At 42.3% G+C, this 14,221-nt stretch overlaps 1 long non-coding RNA gene across 1 annotated transcript; it reads left to right on the top strand.

Moving 5' to 3' along the window:
* Positions 1–342: 342 nt before the first annotated feature.
* Positions 343–8,458, top strand: LOC118832571. The gene is made up of 3 exons (XR_005009214.1): positions 343–386; positions 1,515–1,600; positions 8,074–8,458. It is a non-coding gene; the product is annotated as an uncharacterized LOC118832571 (long non-coding RNA).
* The last annotated feature ends 5,763 nt before the right edge of the window (positions 8,459–14,221 follow it).

Here is a 14,221-nt window from a genome sequence, read left to right as displayed (position 1 = left end):
CTGATTAGGCCTTTCCACAGGCTTGCTTTCCCCAGGATAGGTGATCGTGAGTCCTCAATCCCCATCCCCCTTTGCAGTTGATAATAGAGTGTTTACCCCCTTAATCTTATCCTATGGTTGATATGGGACAGTGACAGAAAAAGAAAAGGACACAGACTGCGAGTCATTTGCAGTGCCATTTGGCACTATCAGGTCATTGTCTGCCTACCCTCTCTCCCAAGCAGGAAATTGGTGGAAAGTTGGAAGACAAAGACTTCCTGTCCTTCAGGAGTCCAGCACAGAGATCCGCACTTTGGCCCTCCTTATATATCCGTGCCTTACCCTGGATTTTGGCTTCACCGTGGGTTCTCTTTGATTTGGTGTTCCCACATCCTGGCCCTCTTGAGGTGAGTGAGGAACCCTCAGCCTATATGAACCCTTGGAGAAGTACCAGGTAGGAGCCACCATCCCACCACTCCTCCCGAGAACATGCCAGCACACTCCTCTCTTTCCTTTACTGCCGTTTTCTGTCTTCTGGGTGAGTACTGTATTGTCTGTCAGTATGTTTCCCTTTCCCCATTTTGAACTGGCTTTGGTCTTGGTGAAATGAAAACAAGGCTGTGACCTTGACCCTCAGTGACCGGTAGGAGTCTCTGGGGTGGGAAAAAGTTGTAGGGCAGGGTTTTTGCAAAAAGTGGTAACTAGTTTGTCCACCATTTTCTTAAGAAATTGAGCTTGAGAGGGTGGGTTTAGGAACATCTCGACATTGGTTGTCCTAGGGTGGGGAGGAGAGAAGGAAAGCCACCCATTGGTTTCTGTGAAAAACCTTCCATTAGATATTTGCTAGGAGGAGTCCTGTGGGATGCCTCTGATTGCCTGTTTTGGGAGACTCCCTCCTCTCTTCTTTGTCTCCTAAGGAGACAGACCAGAGAAAGTCAGGAGGTCCAGGTTCAGGTCCAAGGGCCCCTTTATCGGCTGGTGACCTCTTTTGTCCGGGCACGAACCTTTATAGGAAAAACTGGTCCTTCTCTTGTATGCATGAGTCACCAGCTGTGACCTTCCTATCAGCCATTTTCCTTTTTCCTCTCCAGCTAGGTACAGGTGTGCATTGGGCCCTGCCCACAGAAGTCCCTGGGAGTGTCCCTGGTCGTTTGTTATTACTACTATCCCTGCTACTGCTGAGGGGACACAGAGGAATTACTGGGATGGTAGATTATGTGGTATGTGGTAGTTGGTGGGAATTTAATTCCCTTCCTCCAGGCCTGCCCATCTCCCCCGAAAAGAAAATCTAGATACTTCTTAGTGGTAAAGTAAGGTATATTATTCATTGAGGGAGAGGTACAGGCTTAGTTACTGGGGCGAGGGCTGCTCCATGCAGCCAGCAAGATTCAATCTAGGGGATTGCATGTGACTTTTTCTCCTCTTTGACACATGTAAAGTACTGATCTGTCCTGTCTTTGTTGAGAATTCTCCCGGTGTGCTGTCGAAAGGTGTTTCTATCCCCTCAAACCTTGTTCTCCTTTGTTTCTCTGCAGTGTGTCATCTCTGGAATGGGCCCGCATCTGAGAAGAGGAGGTCCAGTGGAGGAGGCCATAACTCCTGTGCCAAAGGCAGGGCCCAGGTACCTCAACTAAGAACTCAAGATTGATGGTGTTGCCTTTGTTGCCCTACTGCTCCCCAGGACTTGGAAGCAGGGTGCTGGAGTAGTGTGGGGAGGACACATCCTCAAGAGAACCCTGTTTGGAATTTTTGTTTGAGTTGTGACTTTGGGTGCTAGTAGGAACCCTACAATAGTCATGTTGACAGGACAGATCCCCAAGAGAACTCTTTTTGGACTCTGTGTTGGGAGTTTCAAAGTCCAAAATCATTTTAGATAATAAATTTAATTTAAATTTAACATGTCCAGCAAAGATTTGGTTCTCTGGCCTCCCTGCCTTCCCCATGTCCCAACTAATAAAATGCCTTGCACATTTCAAGTGTTACACAAATATTATGTAGTGTTATTGGGGTTTTTGTAGTTACTATTTTTTGGTTATTATTGTTAGTATCAGGTCTTTCATGTCTGGTGTCCTGGGATAAGCAGGTTATCCATTCAGAGGAAAGTATGTTTTATCCAACCAGAGGCGTGACAATGTTTCATCCCCATGCTATACTTCCATGAAGGTCACCTTTATGACAGCAATTATATTGGCCCTTGTGGGTCATTTAGTGCCCTGCCATTCCCTGATGCAATTAGAAAGCCTCCTTCTTAGCTAGACTAGAAATGACTTCCATCCACGAGGAGGCTATTTGGGTGTACTTACTTTACATTCTTCAGGTCAAGTATTTTTTTTTTAGCGTTACCTTGATTAAGCCCAGCAGTGATTTGGCTGCTAAGTGTGATAAGTAGGATGGAAATACTTGTGGGGCACAGAAACAGAAGCCCTTGGAGGCACTAGCCTGGCCTTCAGGCAGATGATGGGAAAAGCTCTTTATGAAGCTGATAGAGAGGAAAAAGTCTAAGATGCTCTTTCCTGATGCCTCCGGTTACACTGGACGTCTTCTCACTGAGCCAAGAAACTTTAGTATTTCCTGAAAGCCCATAAAGGGCCGGGTGCCGAGAACAAATGTGTGGGCCAGTTACAATTTTTAGAGTGATCTAAAGGGGTTACTCAATTAGATTTTAGAGAGATCTCAGGGGATCGCAGCCATCATGGAACCTCCTTTATTCTCAAAGTGTTTAATACCCTATCTCAAACTTAGTGGGGCCCTGGTATCTCAGTCATTATGTTCTTTCATTTTGTCATGGGTTCCATGGAAGCCTGTTTGAAAGTAATACTTGTAGTTTTTTCATAGGATTATCCCAAACCTTCATTTTTAATTATCATACAACTTCAGAATTTACATTGTGAAATGAAGATTGTCTTTTTCAGTAAGATGTCAATGTAAAGATATTTTTATGAGAAGAATGAAAAAGTTTATATTGTGAAATGAAGATTTTCTTTCCCACTAAGTTGAAAATTGACCTTTTGGTGTTATGAGTGAAAGAATCCCAAACTACTTAAATTCAGTAAGTATTTACTAAGCACCTAATATGTCCCAGGCCCTGGGTTTCATATTTATGAAGACCAGAAAAGATGCAAAAAATAGTCCCAACCCAACAATCTAATGGGGAAGACAGCATATATACAAAATAAGCTATGTGCAGGCTCAATAGGAAGTAATTAACAAGAGGGGACAGCACAATCAAGAGGGGTTGGAGAAGGCTTTCTGTTGAAGGTGAGACTTGAGCTGGAACTTGAACCCATGGAAGTTTGTACTCAGTGGAGCAGGTAGAGTCTTCAAGCATTAGGGGCACCCCAAGAGAATGCAGTCTTTTCCACAGTTTCCCCTTTTGGCACTGCCTTGGAAATATCCCGTAAGAGTACAGTGTAGTTCTTAGGAGCCAGTGGGAAATGTGGAATAGAGTGATGGTATGATGGCTTTGATTTGTTGGTGTGGTCCATTCCTTGGTTTTAGCCAGCAACCAGTCTATGATCTTATGAGGGCTTCAGCCAGTCTATTGAATGTATGATCATTAACAAAGCGAGACACGCCTTTTTCTAAAGCTAAATGGTTTAGGACCGCGTGACTACAAAGACTTACTGTTTTTAATGAGCCTCTAGCCAACTCTTTGGTGTGATGTATAGCCATGTGTACTGAAGGAAAGAGGAGAAGTGGTATTTGGCCACTTAGAGCAAGTGGCAAATTCTACTGAGTGATTAACAATACTGAATTCTGTATTTACTGTCCATGTAAATCCTTGGACAAGTAAGCAACTGAATCTTATTTTATTTGTAAAACCACAAAAATATATTACTTATGAAGAATGACAATATTTCAGAGAGCCATCCTTTGTTTTTCAAGAGTGTCAAGTTAATGCTTGAAAAATCTCACTGCCCTATTATATGGTTGGACTGAAGACTCTTTTTCTGGTCATCCTGGCAACCATAAGTATTTCTCTTCTCTTTTCCCAGTGTTTTTACATAGAATGTACATACCTCCAGGTGCAGTACTTTGTTTTCTGAAAGAGATGGGTAGCATTTTCTTCTTTATCTTTGTATTTTAAAAAAATAGATGAGTTAAAACCTTCTTGACAACTAACTAAAACAGTTCTATAGATGAAAGCCTCAATCTAATTTGAGACCTTATGAACAATTACTAAAACCTATCCAAAGATAGTGACTAAAACATATGCAATGTCTGTGTATTTTAGGAATCTCTGTTGATAAGCATTTGTGAATATTCAAGTGGATCTAAAAGAAATTCATTAGTTCCATATTACCTCCAGAATAAAATTGGAAATAGAACATTTAGAACTGTCTTTACTTGGCCTTTTGCCATTTTTCTTAATAGAAAACATTTGAAAACCAATTACACATTTTTTTTCACAAGTGGACGCAGTTTAAGTGTGTTACTTTTCTCCAATTATAGTTTATTAATCCATTAAAAATTAATTTATCACATCACATCTTTATCCTGTGTTCCCTCTGAGGATATATATTATCTTCTCATTCAGAAGGATGTGATACTGCACTGACCTAATCTTGTACATGAATATATAACTATTGGCAAGGAGATGGCAAGCCTAACAATGGATTTATCCTAGTTGCTTTGGTTAGGAAATTGAAACAAATAGTGTCCATAAATTTAGAGTAGTAAAAATAAAAATGCTCAGGTCCTTTATACTTGCATCCCATTACAGTAAGTCAGAGATGTTTGAGTATTGTAACCACAAAATTCATTAGAAAAACTTTACACTTCACCAGCCATAGTTACAGAGTTTTACAATGAAAGGAAAAAGAAGAAATATATTTGTAACAATGCCAACACTGCTTTCAGGCCTTAAACCTAGAGTCACAAACTGAACCCAAATAGATACTACAGGAGAAAACTCCCTTAGCTTTGTTTGATTTCAGGTAAAATTAGAGATACTTTTGGAATCAGCAATCAAAGAGCAGATTTCCACATTATTCACAAGGTATCATAGGCATCGAGAATGATCAAGGTGGTTCAGGAAGGAATACAGTACAGTGGGTAATGCAAGTCAAGAGGCCGTCACCTTTTTTGTTCATCCTTAGTTTTCGAAGAGAACCAGTGATGTCACCTTTGTATGTCTGTCCTCTCAACCTTTCTAGTTACGTTTACATTCACCCGTGGCATTTTCCAGATTGTACTCCTTTTGAACAGCTCATGGCATTTCCCACGAATGCAGAAAGAGTGGATTAACAATAGTCAAACGGTTATATCTGAATTGAAACCCAGAGCAGTTTCTATAACAGTTGCAAGGGGTGTTACCTCACAGTTGCAAGTTTCAGTAATCATAGCTTAGGGGCAAGGGATAGATCTTTATCTTGTTGTTCTGATACCAGTTAATTAAGAAAAAATAATCATAAATAAAAACATTTGCCTTCCATATTTTTCAGGTTCATACTTGGACTTTCCAGAAACATTCATCCAACGTCTTTCTTTTATTTTCTACTTTAAAGACATCCGGATGTAAAAGTCAATCATTAGAAATAAAGAAAGTAATCACATTCTAGAATTTCGCATATATAGTGAATTCATGATCATTCAATCCAAACCCAGAAACACTGGTCACTATTCACCTCAAATATCGATCTCTTAAGGAAGAATCCCAAAGCAGAAACTGCAGTTTTTTTTTTAATTTTTAAAATTGATTTCATTAAATATTTAAAACTGGGTTCTTTCGATATTAAATTTCCTCAGAGGTATTCCAGGTATAATTTCCCAATTTTCGTTATCAGTAGTCAAACAAAACATCATCTAAATCCTTTTCATAACATAAGCAAATTTAATTCCCACATTTTCCTTCCACCCCCTCACTGTGTCTGTGAATGCAATAGAAGAGGGCACATCTCAGTTTCCCAGTAAACCAGTTCTTTATTTTGGAATTTGATGACATTCTTTTAGCAACTTCTTTCACAGAGTTGACAAGATTTTATGTCCTTGCCAAGGCCGAAGATCCAGGAGAGTGAAAATCTGGTCAATCCCCAAAGTAATTTACAGATCGTAAGAATTTACAGAGATTTCATAATTTTCCCAAATACTAAGTTATTGTTATCACTCCTTATTAACCAAAATATATTCAATTAAATACTTGACTCTTATTTTAACCATTACAACAATTTCTAGTAGGTGATAACTCAAGTTCATAATTTCAAAGCATTCTGATGAAAGGATGAGTTAACCTAATAATACAAATGCAGTACACTCTAAGGATCATTTCTAAAAGTATTAGCAATTCTTATATTTTCCCAAAATCACAATACAAAGAAATAAGAAGCTTGATAATCCTGTAAAATAGTATGATGGACTTAAACCATAAAATATAAAAAAATCAAAACAACCTTATTGTCTGTCGAATGACATTCTGAATTATGTAATAGCAAAGAAAGAGTTTTATCTGTTCATCACTTTTGACATTCTATACTAACTGCTTTCAGAAACCAGTATACAGTAGTAAAATCAAAGTGTTCTTAAGATTACGAAGATGGTACCAGCAGTTACCTTTCCAAAGAGGTCAATCATGCTGTAAATAGCAATGTTCCATAATTAATTTGTCAGAAACCAATATAAATCCAAATCTTAAATTGCTTAATTTTAAATATTGCTACATGATTCCAGATGCCTTTCTACATAATCAAGAATATCAAAATTGGTAAAATAAAATTTCGAAATCATAAGAAATCTCAAAATTAACTTCAATTATCTGAGGAGGCCACATGTACTATTCCAATGTAGATTGATAATTTTACATTTATGGAAAGATTCCTATTCTTTTATCCAAATGAGATAGAAGACTTAAAGCATTTCAATAGGACTTTACTCTTTTACTTTCTGGATTTCGATTTGACCAATACTCAATATTTGTGTAGCTGGCAGAGAGGAGGACCTTGTATTGCCGCAGCTTATGTAGAAAGTAAAGTTGAGTTGCATTTAGAAAAAGACAACTTTTTCTGCTTTTCAGACCACTTTTCTATACTTCTCACTAACCTCTCATTGAGCTTCATGGTGGTGTAAACAGACTCTAGCTTTCTCCAGTGCCCATGCCCTTTCTCCTCTAGACTCTGACGAAACCTTACAAACCACAGAATTGCAGTTCTCTACTTCCAAATCATGGGCCAATTGATTTATAAATGTTTTATATTTTGAGTTCTTAAGAGCTTAGGAAGGCATACTCTACTCCAATTTTCTTTTATGTGATTTTACATCTAATTTGCCTAAACAATTAAATTCTATTAAATCACTCAAAGAAAATAGAGCAATAAGGGAATGCATTCTTCCAAATGAAATTGTAGTTCTTTTTAATTTGCTTTCAAATGGAAACACTCTTTCCACGATGGAGAAAAGAGGTCATAAGAAGTGGTTCTTAAGCACTAAAGAAATTGACAAACTGTAGACAACAACTCCTTTTTCTCTAGCTCTTGGGGATGATGCCCTTGCCTAGACAGGTCACCACTTTCCCTCAGGATGCTGACTGCCTTGAAAGCATTTGTCCTCGGTTGCACAAGTCAGAATGAGTGACTCAGACTGTTACATCAGCCAGGATGTTGTTGCTGTTTTCAACCTCTGTCTAGGTTCAGGTGTCCAATGAGATCTGCCCCTTGGCAGCTGTCACTGCTACTGTTGGGGCCTTTCTTGACTCCTGAGAGAACATTGAGCAGTTACTGGAACAGAGGATTGGAGAAGGGTGGTTTCATGCACCAAAATTAAAACCAGCCGCAAATCCATTCAAACCCTGGACCTCTGAGCTCTCCCTCCAAACAAATAAAGAAGGAAAAAACCTAGATACCTCTCGGTGGCAAAGTAGAGTTCATGTTTCACTGGGAAAAGGGTACATGCTTAGCTGTTGGGGTGAAGGCTGCTCTATGCAGCTGCAGAGCAGTTCCAGCAAGACACAGACCAAACTATTGTATTTTTACCCTCATGACTTTTTCTTCCCATGACATAATATAGAGTACTGATCTCTCCTGTCTGTTGAGAATTCTCCTGATCTGCTGTCTAAAAGTGTTTTCATCTCCTCATGGCTTGTTCTCCTTTGTTTCTCTGCAGTGTGTCATCTCTGGAATGGGCCCGGCCTCTGGCAAGAGGAGGGCTAGTGGAGGAAGCCACAAGCTTGGGCCAGAGGCAGGGCCCCATCACTTCAGCTTAGAGCTCAGGATTGATGGTGTGGGCACTGGACTCTACAGGACCAGGGCTGCTGCCCAGCTAGAACCTGAACTGTCTGTCCCCTGATGTCCCCATGATGGCAGCTTCAAAGTACATAATGTTGGACTGTGCCTCACCCCCCAGTTTCACTGGGGAAACAGAAGTAGCTGGAGGCAACCTCCTTGGCTGAGAGACTTTGACCAGGGCCTTCTTCCCTGATTAACCCTTTCCAGATGCCTGCTGTCCTCAGGATGGCTGATCATAAGACCTGAATTCCCCCCATCCCCCTTTGCAGGTGAGAACAGAGAGTTCAGCCTCCTGGATCCTACCCCATGGTCCGTATGGGACAGTGATGAAAAGAAAAAAAGGACACAGACTTGGACTCATCTTAGTCTTGATTGCCCTACCCCATGGTCAGTACAAGACAGACAAAAAAAAGGACAGAGACTTGGACTCATGTGCAGCCTTGGTTGCCACTTTGAGGTTCCTGCCTCCCCACCCTCCCAAGCAGGAAATGGGTGGAAAGTTTGAAAGACAAAGATTTCCTGTCCTTCATGAGGCCAGCACAGAGAGGAGGACTTGGGCCCTTCTTATACATCCCTGCCTTACCCTGGATATTGGCTTCACCTTGGGTTCTCTTTGGTTTTGTGTTCCCACATCCTGGCCCTCTGGAGGTGAATGAGGAGTCCTCAGCCTACATGGGCCCTAGGAGAAGCACCAGGCAGGAGCCACTACCTCACTTCCCTAGAACCTGCCCCCCAGCACACTCCTCTCTCTCCTTCACTGCCCCCTCATGTCTGCTGAGGTGGGGGCTGGACTGTCCCTCAGTATGTTCCCCTTCCCTCACTTTGAGCTTGCTCTGCCTTTGGGGTAATAGAAACAGGTTGTGACCTTGACCTTCAGTGACCAGTAGGAATCTCTGGGTTAAAAAAAAAGTTTAGGGCAGTTAGTAATTGCAGAAGGAGGTAACTCTAGCTTGTCCACCATCTTCTTAATAAAGTAACCTTGAGAGTGGTGAGAGGGTGGGCTGGAGACCATCTTGCCATTGGTTGTCCAAGGGCAGAGAGGAGAGAAGGAAAGCCACCCATTGGCTTCTGTGAAGCACCTTCCTGTAGCCATTGGCAGGGAGGGGCCCTGTGGAATGGGCCTCTGATTGCCTGTTATGGGAGACTCCCTCCTCTCTTCCCTGCTGGTCTCCTAAGGAGACAGACCAGAGAAAGTCAGGAGGTCCAGGTTCAGGGCCAAGGGGCACCTCTCTGGGCTGGTCACCTCTTTTGTCCAGGCATTGACCTTCATAGGAAAAACTGGTCTTTCTATTGTATGAGTCACCAGGAGTGACCTTCCCATCAGCCATTTTCCTTTTTTCCTCTCTAGCTAGGTTCAGGTGTGCATTGGGCCCTGCCCGCAGAAGTCCCTGGGAGTGTCCCTGGTCATTTGTTATTACTACTGTAGGTATAGTTCCCTGCTACTGCTGAGGGGACACAGAGGAATTACTGGGATGGTAGAGTATGTGGTATGTGGTGAGGGGGGGAATTTAAGTCACTTCCTCTAGGCCTGCCCCTATCCCCTCAAAAGAAAATCTAGACACTTCTTAGTGGTAAAGTAGAGTATATGATTCATGAAGGAAGAGGTACAGGCTTAGTTATGTGGGTAGGGGCTGCTCCATGCAGCCAGCAACATTCAATCCAGGGGACTGCATGTGACTTTTTCTCCCCCTTGACACATGTAAAGTACTGATCTCTCCTGTCTTTGTTGAGAATTCTCCCAGTGTGCTGTCTAAAGGTGTTTCCATCCCCTCAAGACTTGTTCTCCTTTGTTTCTCTGCAGTGTGTCATCTCTGGAATGGACCCAGTCTCTGACAAGAAGAGGACCGGTGGAGGAGGCCACAACTCCTGTGCCAAGGGCAGGGCCCAGGTACCTCAACTAGGAACTCAGGCTTGACAAGAGGCCCTATGGGACGATGGCCTCTGCCCAACCAAGCTCCGTGCAGTCCTCTGAAGTCCCCATGATGCCAGCTTCAAAGTAGCTGAACTCTGGATTGTACCATGTCTCTCCTAACATCAAGAACCTGAAGTCACTTCTGGGATCCAGCAGATGAATACAGGGCCCAATGTAAGCTTGTCTCCTTGAACTTCATGCTTTTTATTCCTAATTACTCTCCTCAGAACCCTGCAGCCTCCTGTATGTCCATATGAAAGCATTTACATGTCTGAACATTTTCCCAATCACCTCTCTAACACGTGAGGACAGAGGGAGCCAATTCTCCTGGATCTCTCCCCACATTCAGAGACTGTGACTAATAGAGACTAATAGAGACTATTTCTTTCCCTGATCAGCTCTCTTTAGATCCTTGCAATCCCTGAACTTTGTCTGAAATAATTAATGTCTGTATTATTGCTCAACACCCTCTCTACCATATGAGGAAAGAGGTAACCCAGTCCCCTGGAACCTTCTCCATGTTTATTTCTTAAAATGTACCACTCAAATAAAGGAGCCTCCTTTAGATAATTCAAAATTCCTGTTATTGCTATAGAAGGTTATTTATTGCCAAAAACAATTTTGCAGTTCTATGGCCTGCACACTGAGGAAGGTACCTGGGCAGTCCCTTTAGAGGAAGGTGGTCACTTCTGCTCCCCTGAAGATGCCTAGTCAGGTTTCCTGCCTACCGAAGGAAGATGATTGTAACGTATTGGGGAGTACCTGGCAGTAGACTTCTGCGAGTCCTCTCAGAGAGGCCTAATTCTTACACAATCCCAATTAGAATGTGTTTGGGGGTCAAGAATATGGGACCCTTGCATAGCATGGATACTGTGACTTTGTCAAAGAGTGACCCTGCAGTTAGAACTGAGCATTTCTATTAGATCTTTCTGAGGTATTAGTTTTTTCCTTTTTTCCTTATAAATATGCCCATTGAATATGTCCAACAGAAATTTCTTTTCATAAACTCAATTCCCAGAAATACAAAAGCTGTCAAGGACCCTGAACATGCTTGAAGGACTTTGAGGGTCAGGGGCGTTCAGAGGTCTGTTCCCATGCTTATAGATAGATAAGTGAGCATTTTGTTCAGAAATCTTCCTGTCTTTCATTAGACATGTAGTTATTTCAGGTCTTCATTGCACTGAACACAGAGAAGGTATGTATTGGCCTAAGATCAAATTTAGATATGGATTCTTAGATTCAGAGCTGGAAAGGATCGACCTCAGACGCCTCACTTTCCTCACTTCAGAAATGACAGAAATAAGCTTAGGGAGATAATGGCATTTGCCTTAGGTCATATAGCAAATTAACTGGCAGAGCTAGATTTTTAATTTGGTTTCCCTTGCTCCAAATCGAACCATCTTTCCACCATCTCTGGTTGCCTTCGTGTAACAGAATTAAAGAACTTGGGAGTGCAGAAGGTGATTGTGATGAGAAACAGCAGGAAAGTAATCTAAGACCTAAAGTGGAAGAAAGAAAATGGGAGAGGTATATTGTTTGGGAACTAGGTTTTCTGGGAATAGCAGATGTGATTGGCCATTTGGATGGGGCCTTCATGCAACTGCAGAACAGAGTTTGGGCTGCTCTTTGGGAAGCTCTTTTATGGCTTGGTCAATTTCTTCTGATGTTGAATCATTTACATAGTCTATTTTGTTGTTGCTCTTAATCTGGGTATTTAGGTATTCATCATTTGTTCTAAGTTCTTAGTCTTGTGGCGTAGCATTGACCAAGCTAACTTCTGATCATTTCCTTTCTTCAGTCTTGACTTCCTTTCTTCATTTGTTGATATGAACAATTCAGTTTTTCTTTTTGTTTTATTTAATCAGAGTAGCTGTTTATCTATATTATTAGTTTTTCCCCCACAAAAAAGCTCCTTGTGTTTTTTTATTAAATCTATTATCTCTTTTTTTGACTTTCAGTTTTATTCTTCTCTTCTTTAATTTTCAAGATTTCTGCTTTTTGCTTAGCTGGGGATATTTGAGGATCTTCCCAATTAATTGATTTATTCTTTGTTTCTTTTTTAAATGAAAGATTTCAGAAGTAGACATTTTCCCCTCAGATCTACTTTAGTGACAGCAGTCTTTGGTATGTTGTGTCCTTATTGACATTTTTTTCCTCCCTCCCAGCTCAGCCATGGTGCCTACTTCCCTCCTGGTTCACTCTGCTGTCTCCATCACCTCCACACTGGCTTCCTGCCTGCCTGGCACACCCAGAACTCAGGCAACAGCAGCTGCAGTTGGAGCCTCCCACCATGACCCAGAGAGGAGGGTCTCCTTGAAGGTCCCCCAGACCTTGGGCTCAGGATGAGGAGGAGGTGGACCCAGCCAAGGCCTTGGAGAAGAAATATAAAGACAAATCTAACAGTTACGCTTGAATAGAAACCAATCTCCTAAGCTGGGACTGTTAAGCAGAAAAAAAAGCTGGATCCCAAGATTGATAACTAAGTAGGAGAAGTAAAGGTCAGTTCATCATGATCTCAGCTAGAACCTCAGCATGAGCAAAGTCTGCTACAATGCCTTGCCTGGACATTTCCTCCCCCTTCCCATCAGTGACTTTGGCTGCCATACCTGGAGACATAGGAAGAGGATGAGACTTTGACCTTGAATGATAAGGAATAGAAGCTTCAGGACTCTAAGGGTGGAGGAGGAGAGTCTAGTTGTAGAGAATGGAGTGGAGGGACTGTGGAGAAGGGGCCATAGTTGAGAGAAAGGGAAAGGAGGAGCAAGAGGGGCCAGGAAGGAGGTGACTCCATTCTGGCTCCATCTTAACAGGGTTACCTTGACAGTTGGGAAAGGGCTGGAAGGCAGAGAGAGGGAAAGCTGCCCTTGTGTGGCCGAGAGTAGACAATGTGCCTGGCCCAGGAGGGAGGCTGGGATTAGAATGGGGGGTGGGAGTCGTGTGTGTCCTCCTTTCCTCCCTCCAGCCCTCCCAGGACTGTTCTAGGGCAAGTTTCCAGAGGCAGGTCCAGGGGTTTGGTGCCTGTACCTGGACAGGTCCCCTCTTTTCCTCCCCTCATCTAGGAAGTCAGGATTTGTCCTGAGTTTCATTCATATTGCCCCCATCTAGTGATCCAGAGGCATTTCCTTTGGCTCAGGCATTGTTGCCATTGGATTCTCTGAGGTTTCATGGGTGGAAGTGAAGCCCCAAGTAGCAGCCCCTGGGCAGTGGCCGTTATTCCTTGTTCCTGATGAGAGGACACTGGCAGTGGTTACTGGGATGGGGACACTTTCAAGGAGAACAGAACCATCTCACTGGTAAGACAGAACTCAATTCACTGGTGGGAAATTCCAAGAGACTGAGGTATTGTATTTTTGCATATGAATACATTTTTTACCTATGACATGTAAACTAATGATTTTTTAATGTCTTTTATGAATATTCTTCATATCAACACCCTAATGACAATTTAATCATTCCATAGCTTGTTATTAGTGCTATCTCTGTTATATACAGAATGGAAACTGACCTGGGGTCACCCTTGGATGCCAGCAACAGATTCTAACCACCTCATAATATCTCCTGCTCATCAGGAAATGTGTGGACAGTTAATCATACATGTACCAAAATGCAGGTCCAGGGTGGAAAAGATCAATCTTCTGAATCCTTCATTCTTGGCAACGAGAGAAACCTGGGCCTTTCTCAGCAGCCCTCCCTACATATACTCTACTACCTCAGGATTCTTGCTTCAGCTTAAGTAGGTGTTTGGACTGCTGTTCACCCTTCCTGTACCCCAGATGCTCAGTACCAGATCAAGAAGATAAGACATAGCCTTTGTGCATCTCTCCCTCCTGTTGAGCACAGGGCATAAACTATGACCTAGGCACTCCCCCTCATCCTCCTGTCCTCACCAGATCCCTGAAATCCCCATGATACTTGTTTCAAAGCAGTTACAGGCTGGCTTCCTGCTCAGTCTCCCCCTTTCCTTTCTCTGCCAGGCAGAAAGAGACTGGTCTCTTGCGTCCCTTCTCTTCTTAAATAATGGAAAATGATGATGACCTGGGAATACCCAGATTCCTGCCTGCCCCATGCTTTCAGAGTTAGTAGTCAATAAATATTTATTAAACATGTGCTGTAT

Source organism: Trichosurus vulpecula, chromosome X (genome assembly GCF_011100635.1).
Source record: "Trichosurus vulpecula isolate mTriVul1 chromosome X, mTriVul1.pri, whole genome shotgun sequence".
Lineage (NCBI taxonomy): Eukaryota > Metazoa > Chordata > Mammalia > Diprotodontia > Phalangeridae > Trichosurus > Trichosurus vulpecula.
This window is presented reverse-complemented; position numbering and strand designations above follow the sequence as displayed.